The following is a 6,142-nucleotide window of genomic DNA, read 5'->3' on the forward strand; positions in this document are numbered from 1 at the left end:
AGAGCCAGTGGTACTCCCCTGGACTGGATATAAGTAAGAAGGCAGGAGAAGCAGATACTGTGTGAGGGCAGACTTAAGATTGCAGTGCCCCGTTTGTTTTAATAGATCAGCCATCACGGCTATGAAGTGAGTGACTCCAAAGTGACTTCTAAAGCCCTAAATGGCCTTGGTCCTATATACCTGACAGAGCGTCAGCCATCGTTCAGCCCAGACACTGAGGTCCAGCGCCGAGGGCACACTGACGGTTCCCTCACTGTGAGAAGTGAAGTTACAGGGAACCAGACAGGGCTTACTCGGTAGTGGTGCTCGCCCTGTGGAATGCCCTCCCATCAGATGTCAGGGCAATAAGCAAGTATCTTACTTTTAAAAGACATCTGAAGGCTGCGCTGTTTAGGGAAGTTTTTAATGTTTAATGCTGTATTGTGTTATAATATTTGGTTGGGAGCTGCCCATCTGCCTGGGGAAACCCAGCCAGATGGGCAGGGTATAAATGGTTTGTTATTATTATTAAAGATAATGTTTGGAGCGATGGTGGCAATGGAATTTTGTGGTTTACCTCAAGGATGATCCTTCTGTGTGGGTATGGACAGGAGCAGCCAAGCAGTCATTAGGAATATCCTAAAGGAACGGCTGTTCTTTGTTGTGGATCGGAGATGAGCATGAATTTCTCAGTAAGATAATTGCTTTGGGTAGGCCTGATTCTCATTTATTTGGAGGAAATTGCTCCTCCACACAGCCATTTTGAATGATACGCGTCCCCTCTCCAAGGAAGCCTTACTGTTTTTTCCCTTAACATTTTGAGCGCAGACTTTTGCAGTTCAGGATGGCCACATTTAACTTGGATGATGTGAGATGGGGAAGCAGAACGAAGAACAAGGAAGTATGCCAGATTTTGTGCGCTTTAGTCTTGGGACAGAATAGTGCCTCTTAAAGCGGGTAAGCCTGAAATTCCTTACTGCTAAACCTTTATTCTAGCTGATGTAGAGCAATGAGAATGTAATAAAATAGAATCAACAGACACACTACATTGTCATAGGCAGAAGGGCAACAATAACTAGTCTGGGGATGGATAGGTAGAACAATTTGTGGCAAGTGTACGGTAGTTTAAGATTAAGTGAGGTTACAGGGAACCAGTCAGAGGGCCTTCTCGATAGTGGCGCCCGCCCTGTGGAACGCCTTCCCATCAGATGCGAAGGAACTAAATACAGTGGTACCTCTGGTTACATACACTTCAGGTTACAGACTCCGCTAACCCAGAAATAGTACCTCGGGTTAAGAACTTTACCTCAGGATGAGAACAGAAATTGTGTTCCACCGGCGCGACGGCAGCAGGAGGCCCCATTAGCTAAAGTGGTACCTCAGGTTAAGAACAGTTTCAGGTTAAGAACGGACCTCCGGAACGAATTAAGTACTTAACCCGAGGTACCACTGTATCTGACTTTTAGAAGACACCTGAAGGCAACCCTGTATTGGGAAAATTTTAATGTCTAATGTTTTACCATTTTTACGTGCTGTAAGCTGTGCAGAGTGGCTGGGGAAACCCAGCCAGATGGGCGGGGTATAAATAAAATTATTATTAGTATTATTTATTATCATTATCATCATTATTATTATTATAATAGCCTGTTGAACTGAGAGATGAGAGATGCTGAGAACTACTTCACACAATTCTGTTTTCAAAGGGTATCCTGATCAAATGCTTTATGTGTACATGTACACACATGGCAAATGTATTTGCAAACCTATATATCCCAGATTCTCTCATCTGTGAATTGGGATTGGACTTGGCCTCCTTGATAAGTGTACATTGCTAGCAAAAGCAGGTTTGCCGGTATATAAAAATATTAAAGTTTTCCTGATATATCTCTGTGATGGTTCCGTGTACCTCCCTGGAGGGACAAAGTATCAGAGTCACCAAAAGTAAAACTGGCCAAAGCACATGACTGATCACATGACTGGAGCAGTCATTAAAAAGGACTACATTAGCAACTACGAGAGGGAAAGCCTTGGAATTTTTGCAGCACACAATTAAAGTACATAATATGCTCCGAGATATCACTATATTGCCATTAGAATTCCTCTCCCCCCCTCATTCTTTTGCCTGTAAACAGCTGTACTTAAGAAATTCTCAGTATTCAAGTGATTTTAAGGCTGCATAGATATTCAGTCAACATGTTCATTAGATCTTATTTTTAGTGCCCCAGCATGCCTTGGGCATACAAACAAGTCTATCTAGTAGTGTTGCCTGTCAGATACTAAGAGTTGCTGTCCTATAAAGTGTATAATTGTGCTAGTTGAGACGATTAATTTCCCGTTCAAGGAAACCAAATCCCATATGGAATTTTAGTAAGCAGTTGTTGGCTGATGGAAATCAATAAGGGCTAGACAAAAAAGGGGCTTTCCACAGAGCAGAATCCATTGATACACAGAGGGCACAACATGGGGTCTTGCTTTCCACCATTTTCTCAACCAATACAAAACAATAGATGCTTCCTATATTCTCATAATTTTTGAGCTGCTACAGCTTTTACTCAAACTTGTTGGCAGCTTCATCATCATCATCTGTTTATCTATATGCCACTTTCCCACAAAATCATGCCCAAAATGGCTCTCACAACATCTCAAGTGAGCAATTAACTATAACAGTAGACTCCCAGCTGCCATCTTGCTTTCTCCCCCAAAATTTTCTTTATGTTTACCCCCCATATCTGCAGCAGTTTAAGTATTGTGTGTTGGGAATTTTGAAGACTTGCTTCCTCGTTCTCTTTCCCCTACTTTCTTTTCTCTCTTCAGTAATTTCTCCTAAACTTCAAAATGTGAGCTGTCTCATTCCTTCCTCTGAAGTAGCCAAGGTCTACTACGGAACAGGCGAAGTTAGTAGAGCAGTATGTGAGATGATAGGAGTTTATATCTACATCAGGGGTGGGGGATCTCCAGTGTGCGAGCCAAATTTGGGCCACCAGGCCTCTGCATTTGACCTGTGAGACTGTTCCCCCAATTCACACCCATCTTGCCCACGTCTGACAGATAGGGAGATAGCTGGATTGAACTCCCTGGGCATCAGCAGATGGGTGGGGAATTCAGTCCTGTTTGGTTTGGATGCTTGAGGGAGTTCCCCACAGGGAACTGGCAGGTGCACTGAACCCTATAGAAAGCAGGATTGAACCTCCTGCAAATCAGCTGATGCACAAGGAGTTCCGTCCTCCTTGGCTACTGCCCCACCCCCGGCCAACTTTTACAAGTGGGCAAGACCATCCACCTGTCAAGTCACCTGGCATCACCATGCAGACCCTCCCAAGTACAGTGGTACCTCTGGTTATGAACTTCATTCGTTCTGGAGGTCCGTTCTTAACCTGAAACTGTTCTTAACCTGAGGTACCACTTTAGCTAATGGGGCCTCCCACTGCTGCTGCGTCGCCGGCACACGATTTCTGTTCTCATCCTGAGGTAAAGTTCTTAACCCAAGGTACTACTTCTGGGTTAGTGGAGTCTGTAACCTGAAGTGTTTGTAACCCGAGGTCTTTGTAACCCGAGGTACCACTGTATCCCTATTTTCCTGGGACAGTCCCAGATTTACAGAAGCCGTCCTGGTTTCTGATTTGATCCCGGAATGTCCCACTTTTCCATAAAAGGTAAAGGGACCCCTGACCATTAGGTCCAGTCGTGGCTGACTCTGGGGTTGCGGTGCTCATCTTGCTTTATTGGCCGAGGGAGCCGGCGTACAGCTTCCGGGTCATGTGACCAGCATGACTAAGCCGCTTCTGGCAAACCAGAGCAGCACACGGAAATGCCGTTCCTGCCGGAGCGATACCTCTTTATCTACTTGCACTTTGACGTGCTTCCAAACTGCTAGGTTGGCAGGAGCAGGGACCGAGCAACGGGAGCTCACCCCGTCGTGGGGATTCGAACCACCGACCTTCTGATCGGCAAGTCCTAGGCTCTGTGGTTTAACCCACAGCACCACCCGCATCCCTTCCACTTTTCCTTAGGACCTCCATATTTCCATAGGAGAATATGGTAGGATGTCCTTCATCAGAGAAATGTTGGAGGGTTTGAAGTTATGTGACCCACGAGCCAAGGAGGTGAATAACAATACAACCTTTAGAAGACTATATGACCTTTAGAAGACAAGGCAGCCCTGTATAGGAAAGTTTTTTTTAAAAAAAGTTTTATTATGTTTTTCTATATGTTGGAATCTGCCCAAAGTGGCTGGGGTGACCCAGTCAGATGGGAGGGGTATAGATAATGGGGACATTCCTATTTCATAATAATCTTATTATCATCGGAGAAATGTTGGAGGGTATGCATCATGTATACTCTACATAAATCTCTCTTTAGAGTACTAAATCCAAGCCAAGATAGTTGCTTAGAAAAATATAGGCGGAGAGGAACAAACACACAACCTTCCTTTACCTCAGCTGACATAGCTATACTAATGAAAATGAAGTGTGACACAATTTGAAGTTGGGCAGAGACGCTGCAGATAAATGACTATATGCATATATTGACTATGTCAGAATCTCTGGTTTTCTGCCAGGACAAGTGATAGAGGGACATTAGGGAACCCACTTTAAATTGGATTTCATATTGCATACAGCTACTGAGCTTCTAGCTAAAGATACTGTATTTATCTTTTAGGGAAAGTTTTGTGTCTCTCTCAATCAAGTCAGGATAAATGTTCAGCTTCCATATAATTAGATATAGTAGCAATTAAATTAAATCTCCAACAGTATAAATAGATATGTGTGAAAAATCCCTTTACAAATTGTGACAGGCAGCTTCGTTATGTCGTGAGGTAGCCTTTGGGAAAACGAGGAAAGCAGCTAAGCCTGATAAAGGATTGTTGAATATTGCTGTTTTTAGAAGTTGTGTGGCCCAGTAGAACAATGGTAGGGCTCAGATTTAGAAACCTCTTTACTAATGTCCCAACCTTTACATTTACTTATTAAAACTATTTCCATACCACTATTCATGTAAACATCACAAGGTGGTAGTAGTGATGCAGACCTTCCAAGTGTCCCTATTTTCCAGGGACGTCCCTGATTTAGAGAAGCCGTCCCGGTTTCTGATTTGATCCTGGAATGTCCTGCTTTTCCTTAGGACGTTCCTATTTTCATTAGAGAAATGCTAGAGGGTATGGAGTTTTCTGACCCCCAAGCCGTCTAAAACCAATCCTGTATAGAGAAGTTTTTTTTAAAAAAATGTTTTATGTTTTTATGTATGTTGGAAGCTGCCCAGAGTGGCTGGGGCAACCCAGTAAAATGTGTGAGGTATATATAGTAAAATTATCATTATGGAATGGGACGTCCCTATGTTCATTGGAGAAATGTTGGAGGATACGGTGATGTACAAAAAAGTCAGTAAAATTACCTCAACATTTAGTTACTGAAAAAAACAAAGCAGCCAACATTTGGCCAAAGCCAAATATTATTAGGTTAAACTGGCATTGATATCCATCAAAGGCCTGAGGGAATACATTATTTATTTTTTAGCAGACGCTGAAATGTGATCCAAGTTGGTGCCTGCCTTAACTCAATGGAGTGGCCATTCTGACAAGGGCACCACTACCGAAAAGGCCCTCCACTGCATTACCACCAAACAGTTCTCTCAGGGTAGTAAAGCAACCAGGAAGGCCTCACTGGAAAACCTCAGTGATTGGGTAGGTCAGTATGGAGGAAAGTTCTCCCTCAGATAGCTTGCACCTAAATTGTTTGGGACTTTGTAAGTCAAAACTAAAACCGGGTTTGTGTTTTATGTCCCTTCAAAATGGGGGCAGGCAGGGCTTGAGATATTTTCAGAGCTTAAATAAAGGATAATGCCCTGAACATTTTGTTCTGATGATGTTCAAGGAACATCAACCTAAAAGTGTGTGTTTCTTTTTCTTTTTGAAAGAGTCATTTCTTCAGTGCCTCCTACATTTATTCTCTGTCTTCTCAGTGGCACCTCTTCCTTGGTGAAAGGTGGTGATCTTCTGCTTTGTTACACTGCATGATGTGGAATATATGGGGTCAGTTTGTTAGAAAAAGTTAGATTTGGAGGAGATCGCTTGCAGCCCTCCAATCCTAAGAATACAATTTTAAACGTGATTTCACCATTTCCCCCAGTCAAGATGTCTCACTGAGCTCAAATAAAATCACAAAAG

Source organism: Podarcis erhardii, assembly GCF_964252035.2.
Source record: "Podarcis erhardii genome assembly, chromosome: 2".
Lineage (NCBI taxonomy): Eukaryota > Metazoa > Chordata > Lepidosauria > Squamata > Lacertidae > Podarcis > Podarcis erhardii.